Raw genomic sequence first — 20326 nt, forward strand, 5'->3', positions numbered from 1 at the left:
AAAGGTGGGTTGGTAATTGAGTTGTGTTTTCACGTTTGCCTGAACGATGGCCTTGGGTCATTTGTAGGGTGGCCAATTTTCATCTTTTCTCCATCCCCACTCGGTAGCACATGAGCAGTAATGTTGGTCATGCTCATCTTGGGAGGCATATGTGAACAATTCCCCTTCTGCTTTCCAAGTTCTTGGAGCTGTATGGGCTGTTGTGGTGTGGCTCCCTTGCTCGTCCTGGTCCCCCTCGCGCCCCTCTAGATGATACCAGCGACAGGTTTTGTTTCCGTGTGAAAGGTGGGTTGGTAATTGAGTTGTGTTTTTGCATTTGCCTGAACGATGGCCTTGGGTCGTTTGTAGGATGGCTGATTTTCATCTTCTCTCCATCCCCACTCAGTAGCGCATGAGCGGTAATGTTAGCCATGCTCGTCTTGGGAGGCATATGTGAACAATTCCCCTTCTGCTTTCCAAGTTCTTGGAGCTGTATGGGTTGTTATGGTGTGGCTCCCTTGCTCGTCCTGGTCCCCCTTGCGCCCCTCCAGATGACACCAGCGACAGGTTTTCTTTCCGTGTGAAAGGTCGGTTGGTAATCGAGTTGTGTTTTCACGTGTGCCTGAACGATGGCCTTGGGTAATTTGTAGGGCCACCGATGCGCCCCTCCAGATGATACCAGTGATAGGTTTTCTTTCCGTGTGAAAGGTGGGTTGGTAATCGAGTTGTGTTTTCGCGTGTGCCTAAAGGATGGCCTTGGGTCATTTGTAGGGTTGCCGTTTTTTATCTTCTCTCCATCCCCACTCGGTAGCGCATGAGCGGCAATGTTGGCCACGCTCGTCTTGGGAGGCATATGTGAACAATTCCCCTTCTACTCTCCAAGTTCTTGGAGCTGTATGGGCTGTTGTGGTGTGGCTCCCTGGCTCGTCCTGGTCCCCGTGTGTCCCTCCACATGATACCAGCGACAGGTTTTCTTTCCGTGTGAAAGGTGGGTTGGTAATCAAGTTGTGTTTTCGAGTTTTCCTTAATGATGGCCTTGGGTCATTTGTAGGGCCACCGATTTTCATTTTCTCTCCATCCCCACTCGATAGCGCAAGAGTGGTAATGTTGGCCATGCTCGTCCTGGGAGGCATACGTGAGCAATTCCCCTTCCGCTCTCCAAGTTGTTGGAGCTGTATGGGCTATTGTGTTATGGCTCCCTAGCTCGTCCTGGTCCCCGAGTGCCCATCCAGATGATACCAGTGACAGGTTTTCTTTCCATGTGAAATGTGGGTTGGTAATCAAGTTGTGTTTTTGGGTTTGCCTGAACGATCACCTTGGGTCGTTTGTAGGGCGGTCGATTTTCATGTTCTCTCCATTCCCACTCGGTAGTGCATGAGAGGTAATGTTGGCCATTCTCGTCTTGGGAGGCATATGTGAACAATTTCCCTTCCGCTCTCCAAGTTCTTGGAGCTGTATGGGTTGTTGTGGTGTGGCTCCCTGGCTCGTCCTGGTCCCCGAGTGCCCCTCCAGATGATAGCAGCGACAGGTTTTCTTTCCGTGTGAAAGGTGGGTTGGTAATCGAGTTGTATTTTCGTGTTTTCCTGAACAATGGCCTTGGGTCATTTGTAGGGCGGCCGATTTTCATCTTCTCTCCATCCCCACTCGGTAGCGCATGAGCGGTAATGTTGGCCATGCTCGTCCTGGGAGGCATACGTGAACAATTCCCCTTCCGCTCTCCAAGCTATTGGAGTTGTATGGGTTGTTGTGGTGTGGCTCCATGGCTCGTCTTGGTCCCCGAGTGCCCCTCCAGATGATACCAGCGACAGGTTTTCTTTCCGTGTGAAAGGTGGGTTGGTAATCGAGTTGTGTTTTCACGTTTTCCTGAATGATGGCCTTGGGTCATTTGTAGGGTGGCCAATTTTCATCTTCTCTCCATCCCCACTCGGTAGCACATGAGCAGTAATGTTGCCCATGCTCGTCCCAGGAGACATATGTGGACAATTTCTCTCTACGTTCTTGGAGCTGTAGGGGTTGTTGTGGTTTGGCTCCCCAGTTCATCTTGGTCCCCTTGTGCCCCTCCAGATGATACCAGCGACAGGTTTTCTTTCCGTGTGAAAGGTGGGTTGGTAATCGAGTTGTGTTTTCTGGTTTGCCTGAACGATGGCCTTGGGACATTTGTACGATGTCCGATTTTCATCATCTCTCCATCCCCACTCGGTAGCACATGAGCGGTAATGTTGGCCATGCTCGTCCCGGGAGGCATACATGAACAATTCCCCTTCTGCTCTCTAATTTCTTGGTGCTGTATGGGTTGTTGTGGTGTGGCTCCTTGGCTCGTCCTGGTCCCCCCCGTGCCCCTCTAGAAGATACTGGTGACAGGTTTTCTTTCCGTGTGAAAGGTGGGTTGGTAATTGAGTTGCTTTGTTGGGTTTGCCCAAATGATGGCCTTGGGTCATTTGTAGGGTGGTCGATTTTCATCTTCTCTCCATCCCTGCTCGGTATCACATGAGCAGTAATGTGGGCCATGCTCATCCCCATCCCTCATTCCCATCCCAACGATAAGAATGTCGCAAGTTTTCTTGGCGCTCCTTTGGGACTTCGTTGTTGCGGTCCCAGATGGAAGCCCCAAAACTCCGTTGTTGCCTATGTCGCTATCGTGCCCCTCGGTTGTTGTGAATACAGAATTTTGATTGGGCTGGGTAGCCATTTGAGGGTCCATTGAAATTGGCTCCTCGTAATATTGTTCACCTCCTCCCTATTTGGTGTGGAGGGTTTTGCTTTTCATGTGAAAGATGGGTTGGTAATTGAGTTGGTTTTTAGGGTTTGCCTCAAGAATGGCCTTGGGTCGTTTGTAGGGTGTCCAATTTTCATCTTATCTCCATACCCACTCGGTAGCGCATGAGCGGTAATGTTGGCCATGCTTATCCCGGGAGGCCTATGTGAACAATTCCCCTTCAACTCCAAGTTTTGGGAGTTGTATGGGTTGTTGTGGTGTGGCTCCTTGTGATGGCTAGCCTCTTCATTGTTCGGCTGTTTATGGTGCCAGTGTCTTGTGCTTGTACTCTTTCCGTGTTGGCATTGTCAGTTGAGATGCATACATTTAAGAGGGAAGTGGAAGGGTTTTGGTTGTAAACCACCTGCCCTCCCTCTTGCTTGCTTTTTCCGTCGGGCGATGTGAGGCGTTGTTCTCCTTATTGTAAAGTCAAGGGTTGGCATTCCTTTCAAAGTGCACATCGTTCGTGGTTGTGTTGGCTTTGAGGTTTTGATAGATGTGTTGGCCCATATGTTTGATCGAGGGGTCGACTTTTCCATTGCATCTTGTGTGCGTGTCTGGCTTTTGCGACTGGAAATGTTAAGTCACAACATTTATGGGAATTTGTTGTTTGAAATGTGTATGCGCTCCTAGTCCAATGCGGAGGAGGCTTGCTATGTCGATGGTGGGGGCTATCTGGAATAAGGATTTTGAGGTGGAACGCTTCGACCTCCCTCCTTTGCGTGGAGGTGGCCGTAGGGGAAAAGTATTCATCGTCTAGTCGGTAAAGCTGTGTGAAATCTCCTAGGTTGCCTATGCATAGGGTGCAGGGGGTGCGAGGCTGCCCGATACCTCCTCTTATTTGGATATGTTCTTGTATTGTGGAGCGAGCCTCTTGATTTGCATTTATTTCCTTCCTTTTCCTTCGCATCGTGGTTGCCGCAGGCGGTCAAGTGATCGAGGTCCACCATTTCTGCTGTCGCGAGTGGACTCCTAGGTGGCCTCGGTGCATGGCATGGAGGGTCAAAGGGGCACATTTATAAGAGAATTTGTGGGCTCGGTTGGTCTTTTTGTTTTGTTTCCTTCCGTTTCCTTTGCATTGAAGCTATCGCAGGCGATCATGCCATCGAGGTCCATCGTTACTGCTGTCCGGGTGGACTCCTAGGTGGCATCTCTATGGGGAGGGGAGTGTTGGGGGCACTTCTTGTTTCAATTGTGTATGCGCTCGTGGTTCGACGGGGAGGAGGCTTGCTACATCGATGGTGGGGGCTATTTGCAAGAAGGATTTCGAGGTGGAACGCTTCGACCTCCCTCCTTTGCGTGGACGTGGCCGTAGGGGAAAATTATTCATCGTATGGTCGGTAAAGCTATGGGAAATCTCCTAGTTTTCCTGTACGTAGGGTGTGTGGAGTGCAGAGCTGCACGATCCCTCCTCCTATTCGGATATGTGCTCTTGTATTGTGTGGCGACCGTCTTGATTTGCATTTACTTCCTTCCTTTGCCTTCGCATCATGGTTGCCATAGGCGGTTAAGTGATCGAGGTCCACCATTTCTGCTGGCGCGGGTGGACTCCTAGGTGGCCTCAGTGTGTGGCGTGGAGGGTCGGGGGGCATTTCTAAGATAGGTTGTGGGCTCGGTTGGTATTGTTGTTTTGTTTCCTTCCGTTTCCTTTGTATTGAGCCTGCCGCAGGCGATCATGTGATCGAGGTCCATCATTGCTGTTGTCCGGGTGGACTCCTAGGTGGCCTCTTTGCAGGGAGGGTTGGGGGGCACTTGTTGTTTCAATTGTGTATGTTCTCGTGGTCCAATGGGGAGGAGGCTTGCTACTATAGTCATCGATGGTGGGGGCTATCTAGAAGAAGGATTTCGAGGTGGAACGCTTCGACCACCCTCCTTTGCGTGGAGATGGCCGTAGGGGAAAATTATTCATCGTCTGGTCGGTAAAGCTGTGGGAAATCTCCTAGGTTGCCTGTACGTAGGGTGCATGGGGTCCGGAGCTGCCCGATCCCTCCTCTTCCTGTTCGAATATGTGTTCTTGTATTGTGTAGCGACCCTCTCGATTTGCATTTACTTCCTTCCTTTGCCTTCACATCGTGGTTGCCGCAGGCGGTCAAGTGATCGAGGTCCACCATTGCTGTTGTCGCGGGTAGACTCCTAGGTGGCCTCGGTGCGTGGCGTCGAGGGTCGGGGGGCATTTCTGAGAGATGTTGTGGGCTCGGTTGGTCTTGTTTTATTTCCTTCCGTTTCCTCTCTGCATTGAGGCTGCCGCAGGCGATCATGCGATTGAGGTCCATCGTTGCTGCTGTCCGGGTGGACTCCTAGGTGGCCCCTACGCGGGGAGGGGAGGGGTGGGTTGGGGGGCATTTCTAAGGGAGGTTGCGAGCTCGGTTTGTCTTGTATGATTTTCTTCCCTTGCGTTTGTGTCAAGGCTGCCGCAGGCGATCATCCGATCGAGGTCCACTGTTGCTGTTGTCTGGGTGGACTCCTAGGTGGCATCGGTGCGGGGCGGGGAGGTTTGTATGGCCTCTCTATGATAGTATTTGTGCGGTCGGTCGTCCTCTTTTTATTTCCTTCCTTTTCCTTCGCATCGAGGCTGCCGCAAGCGGTCGGGAGATCGCGGTCCATCGTTGCTATTGTCCGAGTGGATTCCTAGGTGGCCTCGGTGCGGGGGCGGGGAGGGTTGTGGCTCATTTATAATATAGAGGTTGCGTGGTTGGTCGTTCTCCATTTGTTTCCTTTGCATCGAGGCTGCCGCAGGCGATCGGGTGATCGAGGTCCATCGTTGCTGCTATCCGGGTGGGCTCCTAGGTGCCCTCGATGCGAGGTATGGAGGCACTTGGAGGCATTTCTAAGGGAGTCTGTTACACTAAAATTTGTCACCATGACTATGTGCAATTAGTATGGCTCTATCAACTGTCATACTATCCTCCTTGGAAAGTCTCATACCTCTGCTCCTCATGTCAAACTCCAAGAAAGAGAGAAAGTCCTTCAAAAGTCAATTAACTCTGGTTACGCAGTTTCTCCTGGCCTCACCTGAGTGTACGCACCCCAAGTTCATAAAACCTGTGTACTTTTACGCTTTGTATGTAAAGGTCTGGGTGCATACTCCTGTAAAGGTCAAAAGGCGCAAGTTTCACTTCAAAAAAGTTACTTGTGGTCATTTCTAGAGCATTCTAGAAGACGGTTTGACGTGGATTGGGCGCCTCCAGATGGTTCATGCATCCCTATGTAAGAGTAACTTATCCCATGAAGAGGGGAGCTATCCCATTGAAAGAGGGGCTTATCCCATTCATGGTGGACCTAATTAACTTCCTCCACAACACTATAAATACATGCATTGGGCCAGAGGGAGGGGAGGTTGAAAGCTGAACATTCCTAAGGGTAGATGCTGCTGAGATTAGGACTCCCTTATAGAGCTTGAGAGGAGAGATTCCCATCCTTTCTTAGCTTCATTTGGAAGTGGGTGAGCTGATCAAAGTAAAGGAAAACTCTTGCTAGACCCTGGGAGGAACCTGCACAACACCAAGGCTCAGGTTGTAATGGTTTCTTTTGTTTCCACTTAATGCAAATAAACTCATTTTTCTCAACAGGTTGTTACTCATGATTTGTTTCATATACTCCTTGGTCTGTATGATGAATATGTGTTATTTTATAAGTTATTCAAGTGCTATGTAATCTTTTGGATTGTTAGTGAATGCAGGTTTCAAAGAGAAGGAGGAGCTCATCCGGATCGGCGGGGCTGGACTACTACAAAGCGTTGGACTAAAGGTATGTTACAAACATCTGCTTACTTGTATTCTAAATGCATATTTAGAGAAAGGTAGTGTTTACTTGTCTTGTTTGTCACTAGAAAGCCTTAGCTTCTAGGGAGGTTGGTTTTGTCCGCAAAATTGACTCTTTCCGCATGACAAAATGGTGACCATACTGGGGAACTCCATTGATGTGAATGATTTTTCCTTTGTCTAAAACTTTGATTTGAGATAAGTCATTTTCTTTCTGGTTTTTGGTTGTCTGACTGTGTATTTGGGTGGCTTAGCTTAGGGTTAAATTAGATTTTAGTTTTTCTTGGTTTTGCTAGAAGTACGCAGCCTCTGCTTTAAGCACAGTGCGTACTTGTACGCACTGCAGCTTTGTGCACAGAGCGTACACGCACCTGTGCAAACAGGTTGCCTGCGTACCCTGTCAAAATTGAGAAAATTTCACTTTTCTCCTTTTTGCCTCTTAGATTTTGTTTGTAAGTTGTTTTTACCACCCAGATCCACTGGTTACCTACCAGAGATCTTCATCTGAACTTGTTTCATCAGTGTCAAGTGTTTTAGTGGAATTCGTAGAGGTTCTAGCCTTAGGGTTTGATTTTTACATTGGTCCTGTAGTGACTTTGGCTTTAGAAGTCGTAAAACCTTGGATCTCCCTGGTATTTGCATTCTTCTTAGGAGTCGGAACTTTCATAGAATCCACCCTTGTGAGACACCTACCTTTGTTTTGTCTCTTTGTCGAATCTCAAAAAAGTTTGTTGATTGAACTATGAATTTCATTTTGCAAAAAAGAACAAAAGATTTTATGTTTGTTTTTGGCTAGTTTTTGATTCTGCATTGACTAGTCCTTAGTTAAATCACGACTGAGTAAAACATCCTGGGATCATACTTTGTAGGTTTTGGCCTCATTAGATTTGCTTATTAGGTGAATTTATTTTGATTTGCTTTTAAGTCGCTTTGATTTGATTGTCATAGATTTGTAAAGGTTTGCTTTTTTATTTTTAAATGCTTTGTTAAGTAGGAAAAAATCCAAAAAATCTCTTTTGAAAGAAAATTTTGCTTAGGTAGCATTTGAGTCTTTGAAAGGAAAAGGAATTTTCGTGAAATAATTAGTGGTCATGTGTTGTATGTTTTGGAAAAGATAAAGAGATTGTTTCTTTGATTTCCATTGCCAAGAAAGTTGTCTTTATATCAATTTTTCATTCTCCAACTCTCTTAGCTAGGGAATTCATTGAAAAAGGAAAATTAGCATAAATCATCCTAAGTGCATCTTTTTAGTGGATTTGAGTCGAGTCTACACACCATCAGTTTCATCTCCGCTACCTTTTGTCTTAAAGAAAAAACTATAAAAAATTAACGCTTAAAGTAAAATCAACTTAGTAACTTTTTATTTACTAGGGCTCTGAAACACCAATATAGATCAGGCTAGTGACTTGGAGTAGGAGAGTAATTAACTCTCCAAGACAGTAAAACCAAACAAGTAGCTTATCTTGTGGTAGGATAAATCCAACTGTTTCATTTGTACTCCGGGAAAGCTCCTCTTAAAGGAGAAGCACGAGACCGTGTCCGAACTAGTGAGGGGATCAATCCTCCTTCATTGGGAAAGATGCCAGATACGCACGTATTACAAATGGTAAACCTCGGATTATTGTCGAGGAGCCTGGGGTCACTTGTCGGTAAACCTTGGATTATTGTCAAGGAGCCGGCAAGGGGATTGAGCTTGTTACTCTGCCCTTGCGTGCTATGGGGTCGTAGACTGTTCCCCCAGGTATATTTGTTGTTGTTGGTAACCTTAGTGACCATTATCTTTAGGATTCTACCCGAGGTGACGGTGGAGGGAAGATCCCACTGTACCTGGAGCAAACGTCGGCTAGACTCACTTGGATTTTCCGAGGGGTTCACTTCACTCGAGACGGTTAAAGTGGAGGAACTTGTGCCGGTCTATTCATTAAGCAGGTTGCCAGGGTAACTGTTCCACCCACCACTTCTGTACTGAATTCGGCGATGTTGGGCTTCATCACCAACTAGTGTTTTCGGTCCGGAAGGCTACTGTTTGTGTATGGTTTGACGCCCTAGATTCTTTAGGCGTGTGATTCAAATTTGTTTGGTTCTTTAGAGACTTTAGGTGGTTTGATTTGAGATTTTACTTTGTTTGTGTGTGCAGTAGTTAAAAGTTTTTAATTGTGGCGGAATTACCGAGACAGTCCCGTAGACTTCGGGGCCAGTTTCCTGAGATTTTTACCGTGGCCGATTTGTTGAGGAAGTCCCGTAGACTTCGGGGTGAGCCTCCTCAAGACGTCCCGAGTCATTACAAAGGTTTGAAAGTCCTTGTAACTCCTCCCAGTGGCAGTAGAGTAGGTTCACCTGAAGAAGGAGAGTCTTCGTTGGTAGTCCATCCAGATTACCAAAGTCTAGAAACAGGTTATAATCCTGAAGTTGTTGCAGTTTCCGAGCTTGCTGGTAGTTTTTCATCTACTAGTGATATAGGCGAAGAACCTGAAATATCTGAACCTATTACTCCAACTTCTAGTGTTCCTGATTCACCTAGGGTAGAAAGAGTCATCACCGAAAATCTTCCTTCTGGTTTGATAACTATTGAAGAACTTGCTCCAGAAGAAGTAGGCGTCCCTATCCCTGAAGATCAACCTACCATTGATCTAAGGGAGCGTGAATCTATTTTTTACAGTCCACCTAGAAGTACTACTTGGTATATTTCGTTAACTAATTACTTAGACAACTCAAGGATAAGTTTTTCTCCACCTCGTACTTCTTATCCACCCGGAGGTATTTATACTCCTGTAAATATGTCTAGTCAATCGTCTGTGTTTACTCAATCTCCTGAATCTTTCTTGTATGGTGGTCATTCTGTTCCTGCTAGGTATCAGTCACTTTCTGGTACTTTTGCAGGAGCATCTCCTCAACCCATTGGACATGGGTCATTAGCTGGAAACAATGGTAATAAACCATTGGGCGTAGGAGACATTTATATGATTTCAGGTTCAATTCCTGGTTCTCAACCTCAAGGTGGTCAGTTACCGCCTGGGGGGCAACCTCAATTAACACCTAGGGGGCAACCTCAAGGTACACAACTTGCGTCTGGGGGGCAACCTCAAGGATAGTATGTACCCATGGTACAGTACATTCCTCAAGGTCAACCCCAGCCTCAATATGTACCCCAGGGTCAACCTCAGTATCAATTTATGCCTCAAGGTCAACCCCAATATCAGTACTTACCTCAAGGGTATCTACCCCAAGGTCAGTACTCGAGTCAAGGTTATCAACCACCTCAAGGTCAATCTTATGTTCAAGGTACGGGAAATGTACCTTTCAATTATCAATCCTACCCTCAATCCGGTTATGGATCTCAATATCCTCAACCTGTCATGGGTCAATACCCCGGAATGAACATAGTGTGGGATCCATCGCAAGTTCAACAAGTGTTGCAGCCAAGCGTACAGTTGTCATCTCAAACTGGACAACTGTGGTTTCTGGTTCACCCCAGCAACCAGTTCAGTCTAATGTTCAAACTTCTGTACCTTCGGTAATTACTCAGTCGCCAATTGCACCTAGTACTCCATCTCAAACAACTGCTGCAACTATCGCAACATCTGTTCCTTCCACCACACTTACTTCTGGCGTATCGACAGCTCCGGTTTCTATTGTCTCTGCCACTACTCTACAAACATCTTTACCCTTGTCTGGATCCACGATTCAAACTACGGTTCAGATGCTTGTGGGGCAGCCAGGTTTAAGTATGGTTGTCACTACTCAACCACAATTTGTTTATCAACCGTACCAGGGACAGTACCAATATGGGCCTACTGTCCAACAACCGGTTTACCAATATCAACCGTATCTTGGGTACACTTATCAACAACCACAGCAACCCCAGTACAGTCCGGTTAATCCTGGTTTTCCAGGAGGATACAATATCCTAAATTCGATTCCTGTTCCAAGTTATCCTGGATATCCTCCTCCTGGGACTGGTCTTGTGACCCAGAGTTTTAGGGATCCTAATCGGCAATTGCCGTTTATCGCAACTTTGGATTTACCAGACTTGGCGCGCCTAACGAACGATCCAATAAATTATCTTCCGTTCTGGCCGCCAATGCCAAATAAGTTTCCCAGTGACATACCCAAGTTCGAAGGTAAGTATGGAGAGGATCCATCAAATCACGTGATGACTTACCACCTCTGGTGTGCTTCAAATTCCATCTCGGATGATTCTATCCGTTTACGTCTTTTTCAGCGTACGCTCATTGGTCTCGCAGCCAAGTGGTACATTGAGTTACCACGGGCCTCTTTTTATAATTTTAGTCAGTTAGCTACCTCGTTCTTAACACATTTTCAGTTGCCGGTCAGATATGATAATGGCACCGAGTTATTAACTTCATTAAAACAGTCGACGTCCACTTATATTTCCGATCATATTCCTGAATGGAGACGTCAAAGGCGATTAGTGAAAGTTTTTATCGCAGACCAAATCTTAGCTGAATGGTTTGTTAAATCATTATTACCGAAGATTACTGAAGACGTAGCTAAGGCCGTAGTAGTTACTAAAGAGCAAGTGATTTCTCAAGCGTAGTACCTTGACTTAGTTTATACTCAGTCGGGTACGTTACACGAAAAGATCCCAGATCTTCCAAAGTCAAATCAAATTGCTGCTGCTCCTTCGGGATCTCATGCTGCTGATGGCATGATTGGTACGGTCAATACTAAAAGCAAGAAGAAGTCTTCAAAGAATTCTTTGCCCATTATCACCTTACCAAACTCCCCGACAGGAGAATCTTCTGCTGAAGTTTCCACTGATATTCACGCTGTAGAGTCATCTACGGCTAAATCAAAAAACGGTGGGAAGAAGAAAGGCAAGAAGAAGAATAAAGCAGAAAAAACTCCAAAGGAGAAAATAGAAAAGTCAAAAACCAATGACGAAAAGCGCAAGCCCCGTTATCCTTGTCTTATTTGTGAAGAAGATCATTTTACAAGAGATTGCCCTCATCGGGCCGAGGTTGCAAAACTCGTCAAGGGTTCCCAAATTCCTGTTGTCTTGAAGGACCCATTTCCGAATGATAGCAAAATGATAGGTTCTTCCTCGAGTGCCGTTGAAGAACCCATATTGATGATGTCTCATGTAAGGATTGCGACTCGGTCACACGATTATGGTAGTAAAAGTCATGTTGATGGATTGAAAGAAGCAGAATCTTCTCAGCGAAATCCATCAACCTCAACTCCCGGTTCTGATCCACTACAGATCGAGAAACCTAACCCTGACTTAGTAATTAAACTGCCCGCCAAGGGTGTACTTCGAAGGTCTGCTTTCAATCCACATGCAAGAGCGGCCCAGAATTACAACATTGTTGAGGATTTAGCTGTTTCACCCTCAGCAATGTCAGCTTTAGAAGTGCTGCAATCGTGCCCAGCACAACGAAAATTACTTTTGTCGACTATAGGAGCTGTTGACGTTCAGGACCCGAACCTAATAATCTTTGATCTAGAAAATAGTACACCGCGTTTACCTCATCAGATGGCTTTCCAGATTCCAGTGATAGTAAAAAACAGACCTATTCATCATACTGTAATTGATGAGGGAGCTTCCACGTGTATTATGTCGATACAGTGTTGGAGATCACTTGGTTCTCCTTCACTAAATCAATCCCCGACAATTCTTAAGGCCTTTGATGGCCGTGGGTTCCATCCATTTGGCATTATACAGGATTGGCCTATAGGGGTTGAAGGAAAAACCGTTAGTCTCGATGTGGAGGTGGTTGATGCCCCTCTAGACTACAACCTTCTCTTGGGTCGAAGTTGGTCTTACGCTATGACAGCGGTCGTCTCATCGGTCTTCAGAGTAATAAAATTTCACATAATGGCAAGATCGTGACCATAGACCAGCTGGCTTACTTATCATCCGACCCAGCCTCTTCAGAAAGTATCCAGCATGTCGGTAAAACGACTATCCCTTATAAGGATGTTGGTGTAGGATTAGTTAAAGATGTCGGTTTACTGGTAACTTTTCCTTTTCCTCCAATCAACGTCGTGTCTTCGTTCGCATCCATTCATATGATTACATCAGATACCATTTTTTACGACGATCCTTGGATCGTTCCTTCCGAATCTGAAATAGACTCATTTGATGATGCTATGCCTTTGAGTCCGTATGAAATTGCTTACGAAGCTGTGCAGTCTTTTACCGACCTGCGTTCAACCAAAATCGACCAAATGAATGTGGTCCGTGAGGAATCACTTTTCACTTCAACCTCGGATTTAATAGCATTTCCCGAAGTTGTGTCATCTGACGAACAACTTTGTGAAGTCCTGTGTGTAGACGATTTACCATGGGAAGATCTCCATCATAGGTCTTCGTTTTTACCTGAGGATGATTGCTTTGAAAACGATTTCTCATCAGTTTTTACAGCTGAATATGTCAAGGAAGCTCGGAATCCAATGAAACATCCTGATTAAGAGCTGAATTTGGGGAACATATCTCCCACTGTCCCCATTGACATTTCAATCAAGCCCAGAATCATTGAAAACATTCATATAGGTGCCTCGTGTTCAGATGACGAAATTCAGACATACAAGGCCCTATTTCAAGAATTTTGCGACGTGTTTTCCTGGTCTTATGAGGAAATGCCAGGAATTGATCCCGCAATTGTTGTCCATGAGATTAAGAATTACCCGGACGCTAAACCCGTTCGGAAACGTTTGCGTCAGATTCACCCTCGAAAAGCGGTTGCAATTAAAGCAGAAGTCGAGAAGCTGTTGAAAGCAGGTTTCATTTATCCGATCCCCTTAATGGATTGGGTATCGAATATTGTTCCGGTTAACAAAAAACAAGGAACAATAAGAATATGTATCGACTATAGGGATATCAATCGTGCTTGTCTCAAGGAAAACTATCCAACACCCTATATCGATCAAATAATTGATGATTGTGCCGGCAGTGAAATATTTTCCTTTATGGACGATTTTTCTGGTTACAATCAAATCAATATTCTACCTGCCGATCAACCAAAAACGGCTTTCATTTGTCCATGGGGGACATTTGCTTATTGCAAATTACCTTTTGGGCTTAAGAATGCCGGAGCCACTTTTCAAAGGGCGATGTCTATGTGTTTCATGACATCAAACACATTGTGCAACCGTACCTCGATGATTTTCCTGCTCATTCATTACATCGAGCTGATCACCTTGTCCATTTACGAGCAATCTTCATGAGGTGCATGCATTATCGTATACGTTTGAACCCACACAAATGTGTCTTATGCATAGAAGTGGGACGATTGTTGGGATTTGTAGTTTCAAAAGCCGACATTTGCGTCAATCCCTCGAAGGTAGAAGCTATCATCAAATTGCCTCCTCCTTCGAGTCTTCGCCAACTCCAAAGTTTGCAGGGGAAAGAAAACTTTCTACGCCGATTCATTCCTAACTACGCCGAGGTTACAAAAGGTTTTACATGGTTGTTGAAACAAAACGCTCAATTCTCTTGGGATGAGATAGCTCAACAATCTTTTGATGCACTTAAACACGCGTTGACCCATGCACCCTTGTTGCATCCTCCCAACTACAACCAAGACTACTTTTTGTACCTCGCCGCCTCTCATTCCACTATTGGAATGGTGTTAGTTCAGGAAGACGAATTCGCAACGGAACATGTGATATATTATCTTAGTAGGACGTTAAATCCCACTGAGCTAAAATATTCGCATGTGGAGAAATTGGCCCTGGCAGCCGTTCAGGCTGTCCAACGTTTTCGTCATTACATTCTTCTCCGTAAAACTACAGTCATTTCGGATTGCAACCCTATGATCTACATTTTGACTAAACAATTGCTAGGGGGCAAGTACTCTAAATGGATTGTTATCCTACAAGATTTCAACTTAGAGTTTGAAAAATCTAAGTCTAAGAAATATTTAGTTTTTGCAGAGTTGATGTGTGACTTCCCGTGTGCTGACACAGAAACTGTGGCAGAGGAACCTATTGCGGACGAATCTTTGTTTCTCATCAGCACTTTAGATCCGTGGTATGGGGATATAATCGTCTATCTCCAAACCCAATCCTTTCGGCCCGAAGCTTCAAAGTCGGAACGTCAGAAAATTCGATTCTAGTCCCAACAGAAAATTATTGGAGATACTCTTTATCGCCGTGGGGCAGACTTGGTTTTCCGACGTTGTTTAACTCACGAAGAGGCAGAAAGGGTTTTGAATTACTGTCACTCTGGGGCGTGTGGCGGTCATATGTCTGGGTATGCCACAGCTCAGAAGGTGTTACGTGCTATCTACTTCTGGCCTTCCATGTTTAAAGATTGTATCATTGCGGTGCGAAAGTGACACAACTGTCAAGTGTTTCATCGCAAGATGCACGCACCACCAGCTCCTCTCCACCCTATAATTTCCGTTGGTCCTTTTTCCAAATGGGGTATCGAATTTATTACATGTAACCCTCACTCGGTCGGGGGGCATGCGTATATCATCCTTGCGGTTGATTATTTTACTAAGTGGGCCGAGGTGATGCCTACATTCGAGGAAGACGGCAAGACAGCTGCGATTTTCGTATTCAATCACATTATTGCTATGTTTGGTGTCCCACAAGCAATAATCACTGACCATGGGTGCCATTTTCGAAACATTATGATGACAGAACTTACAGACCAGCTTGGTTTGCGTCACGATAGCTCAACTCCTTATTATCCACAAGCCAACGGTCTGGTTGAGTCTATCAACAAAGTTTTGGTTATCATGATCCGACGAATCATTGGGATTCATCGGTCGAATTGGCACAACATGTTATTTTCCGCGCTTTGGGCATACCGAACCTCAGTGAAAACATCAACATGGTTCACTCCTTTCCAACTAGTTTATGGTTTGGAAGATGTGTTGCCCATTGAATGCGAAATCCCATCACTTCAAATGGCTGTCGAATTACTTCCAGCTACTTCCGAAGAGGAGAAGCGTTTATTATACTTAGATCAATTATATGAGACTCGACGCGATGTTGCACTGGCAATCGAGACTCATGCAAAACGAATGAAAGCTCAGTATGATCGAAATGTGACCCCTCGAAATTTTTCAGAAGGAGACCTAGTGCTATTGTATGATCAAGCTAACGATAAATTAGGTGCTGGAAAATTCGTTCCTATGTGGCATGGACCCTACATTGTTAAGCGAAAGCTAGAAAAAGGGGCCTATGAGCTGGTTGACTTTGACGGGGACTCTTTGGGTAAACCCAGAAATGGACTTTACCTAAAGAGGTACTATGCTTAAATGATGGGTGTGAAGATTTTAGTTAAGTTAGTTAGGTTAATTTTTCTTTCTCGCTAGTGTGTTTGTTAGTTTAGACAATGTGCTTAGCTTAGAAAGTGTGTTTTTCGTCGTTATTCTGCTTATCTTGGTTTTACCCTTGATGTTTGCAGATGTCGATGCCTCTCCAAACGTACATTGGATTTGCTGATGGTGCTTGTCGTAATACACGGAACATCTCTTCCGCAGCTTGGGTTATTTATTCGCCCTCTGACGAGTTAGTTTCTATGCATGGGGTGAGCCTTGATCAAACAACAAACGACATTGCAGAATATAGTGCAGTGATTGAGTTATTGTCTGAATCTATTTCGTTTGGGATTCAGAGTTTGATAGTGAGGTTAGATTCTGAGCTCGTTGTATTACAGCTTAATAGAGTTTATGCCATTAGAAATCTGGTGTTATTAAGGTTATTTTTGAGAGTGCGTCTCTTGGAACGTGAGTTTGATTACATTGAATATCAACATATTCCAAGGTCTTTAAATACATTAGCAGATGCAATTGCTTCTCGAATGTTAGACAGACATTTGCAATAATCATACATGTAAATTTAAAAACATTTAATCACACATGTTTAACAAGATAAGCCGGTAATAATGATATATATAGATAGGAGTGTGTCAAAAATACATCGTCTTCGATCATAGGTTGCAAAACACCTTATGATCGGCAAAAATAATAAGTACAAAAAACCAAAATGTCACATGTGTCTACAAAAACGATCAACCAATCACTGGTGATGATCTCTATACGACACCACTGCACGGGCTACCCTACATAAGAACCTCCTAAAAGGTCCTGGAACTCCGACTACATAGCGCTGAAGTCTGATAGGAATATCATCTATACTAGTCTCTGGTATATCTGCCGTCAGACGCTCTAGGTCTTGCTCCAACTCAGCTAAGGTCTTTGTAGCCTCGTTCTGTGGGACCGGTGTCGGTGCAACTGGTTGTCTCCTCTCGAAAGGCCAGAGATTGGCTGGACGTCGTGGGCCTGCATCTGCATTTTGAAAATTGTCACTGTCAGTTTTGAGACGATATAAAAACAAAAAAATAGATAATTTTAAAAACACTTGTGAAAAATAAAGTACCTGTGTCATCCCATTGTTCTCCTGGTGGAAGAATCATGTCCGGGTCTCCACGAAAATTGACTCCGGCATAAGGAAAATCCTGAATCGAGAAGACCTGGTCCTCTAACCAGTGAAAATACTCCGGTCTAAATCGAACAACCTCAGTGCCCTCGTCAGGATGACGGGCCATCACCGCAACCCATCACATCAACTTGGGCTCTCGGGGAAGCCCAGCCTCAACAGTGAGCTGCTGCGGGATCAACATCGGAACCCTCTCTAGAGAAAAACTCACAACTAAAGGCCCATAACCAAAAGTCTTCAGTTGCCCGTTTTTTGCCCTAGTCAGTTGGCCCTTTAAATTGGCCAACACAGCATCGCACCAGTTGAAAATGGTGCCCTGATAGCAGTCAATCGCCATCCGCATTTGGGACCCGGTGTCAATGTGAAAAGCGGCTATGCCGCAGAGTCTGGTAACTGTAAAGGCAATTACCATAAGTTCAGGTCGGGATATCTTTTTGATTTCTATCCCTCTCTCCTGGTTCTGATTATTGCACCACTCTAAACGGAGACTAGCGATGGACTGGCCACCCGGCCTAGTCCCGGATAGAGTCAATTGTTTGCCCCTCTTGGGCAAACCAGTGAGAAAGTAAATGTCAGAGGGCTCTATATCGAGCTGGTGCCCTCCAATGTAAAAGCACTGATCCTAGACGTTCCACCTTTCGACCAACCACTCTAGAAATCTTACCTGGGCCCTCATGCCAGGTATGGCCCAGTATTTGTAAAGGTCGCATACCTTTAAAGCATCAATGGAAGGTTGATGATTAATTGCGGCCAAATCAACATCTTCGTGCTCTCTTTCGCGCCAATCAAGCATGGTGGACAATCTACACACCATAAAACATCTGTTAGAGTCAACAAAATTGAAAGATTTTGGTTCATTTTGGAGAAATTGGGATTCAAAAACCCACTCTGCAGTGTACGCAGCCTGCCTTTAGAAACAGAGCGTGTGTATGCGGGCTGTCTTAAGGCAAGCTGCGTACACCCAGCATTTTCCCAACTGAGAAAATGTCGGGGTACGCAGGTCACCTTTGGGGCACCTGCGTACCCCGAAAAGCGGCCTTTGAAACCCCAAGCCTTCCAAAAAATGAAACCAAAACTTAAAAACAAATTCTAAATGGATGGAAATGCAAGGGAGGATGTTGTAGAATACCTGATGAGACGGCGTTCGGTTTCGACGGTCGGATTCTCCACAATGACCACGGGAGTTTTCTTGCCAAAAGCCCTTTTTCTCTCCTCAACAGTGAAATGGTAAAAATGAAATGGTAAAACCCCTTTTTATAGGTTTTTTGAGTAAATGAATGTTAAATTTGTTTATTTTCCACCATGAAAAGGTATTTTGCAAAGTATTTTTATCTATATTAAATAGGTATGAGTAATGTGTTGGTTTTTGTGCAGGATAAAAGGATTTTCAGGGAAAATTGTCATTTTTCACAAACAAAAACATCAGAGTCATCTTTTAAACCCTTTTCTGACTCCTAAAACATGAAAAGATCGCCGAGCGTTTCTTTTACACTCGTTAAAATGGAATTAAAAGACGATCCCCTTATAGCCCTTTTCTGACCATAAAAACAGGAAAAGATTGCCGGGTTTTTGTCGTTTCAAACTCGATACTGGAAATAAAACGACGTGTCCTTGATCGCTTTTTACTTTTCAGGTCAAAGAAACTAACTATGAAAGTACTCCTTGGTCGTAAAAAACCGAGCGGTTCTCTCAAGTATTATTTTTTACTTTTTCAGGCTTGGGAGACACAAATTTATGAGAAAGTTCAACCCTGGAGTCTTCTTAAGTTTTTTCAGACTCTCTAAAATTGAAAAACGCTGAGTTTCTCCTATACTGGACTCGTTAAAATTTCACAGTAAAGGACCTGTTCGATTACAAACAGGAATGAACCACTCCTTCTTAGGGTTTGAATCTAAACTAAGTTGGACTCATCCGAAGGATGAGCTTATAATCAAGCATATGTTATCCTCCTCAAGCTTGTAAAAAATAAAGAGGTACTTGCCAGAAATGGTGGGGGAAAAGAGAGAAAAATGAGCCTATTTGTTATCCTTTGTCTCAGAAGAAACCTTATCACCACTCTTGAACACGACACTTTTCATTCACCTGGGTTGGGAAATCCTTTGCCTCACAGTTGATTAAACCACATTGAAAGTCTTCAGCCGGGTATTAACTTTGGGTCAAATGTTACCAAGCCATCTGTTGTGTCGTTATGTGTTCAAGAGGACACTGCAAACAAGCCATTCATCTGCAAAATACCTGTCACACATCTTGACCATCCCTGAGTCAGTCCTTACAGCTACATTTCTTCAACTTGATTTATGATTTCATGTCGTGGTCTTGCCTATGACGGATCGCTTTCTATCGACATCAGCACATTATTCTAGAAAGATGATCTAGGAATCGTCAGTACCTTGAGATCTGCATGCATCAATGGCATATTTCTCGCCTTCGACGACAGTTTACATCATTGACTTTCGATCGAAGGATTCCGTGACATGTTCGACACCAACACATTCATTCACATCTCATGGATTGTACTGGGTACTTTGAGAACCATTGACATCACTGATGGTTTCTCTCACACTTGTTAACAGTTTACATCATTGACTGGTAATCAAGTGGTTTCTACCATGCTCGACATCAACTCATTTATTCGCATGGATAGAATCGTACTATTTCGAGAAGTAGAAATGAAGACCCTGGATCTAGTTTCCACCATCCAGGCTGTGAGGAGTTGTGTATTCATTGTATAAGTAGACTAACTATAAACAGATGGTTGCGTCCATACTGTGTCTACATGAGTCTATGATTATGATGTACTGCGAAATCATTCCTGTATCAGAGCAGTAGTTAGTTTGCTAGTTAAAGTTTTTGATCTGAGTATGGGAATGCCTACCTCAGCGATGATATGATCTCATACATGTATTTTGTGTTAAATACTTGCAGGTTCCAACCGGGCTCTCCACAAGATAATCCTTGAAATGATAAAGTACTTCACCCTTCCTAGATGATATGAAACCCTAAATCTACTACAGGCTTCGCACTTTAGTGGGCAATCTTTTACACTAAAATTTGTCACCATGACTATCTGCAGTTAGTATGGCTCTATCAACTGTCATACTATCCTCCTTGGCAAGTCTCATACCTCTTCTCCTCATGTCAAACTCCAAGAAAGAGAGAAAGTCCTTCAAAAGTCAATTAACTCTGGTTACGTAGTTTCTCCTGGCCTCACCTGAGTGTACGCACCCCAAGTTCATAAAATTTGCGTACTTGTATGCTCTGTATGTAAAGGTATGGGTGTGTACTCCTGTAAAGGTCAAAAGGCGCAAGTTTCACTTCAAAAAAGTTACTTGTGGTCATTTCTAGAGCATTCTAGAAGATGGTTTGACGTGGATTGGGCGCCTCCAAATGGTTCATGCATCCCTATGTAAGA

Source organism: Pinus tabuliformis, chromosome X (assembly GCF_031772625.1).
Source record: "Pinus tabuliformis cultivar Carrire ecotype Pingquan chromosome X, CPIR1, whole genome shotgun sequence".
Classification (NCBI taxonomy): Eukaryota; Viridiplantae; Streptophyta; class Pinopsida; order Pinales; family Pinaceae; genus Pinus; species Pinus tabuliformis.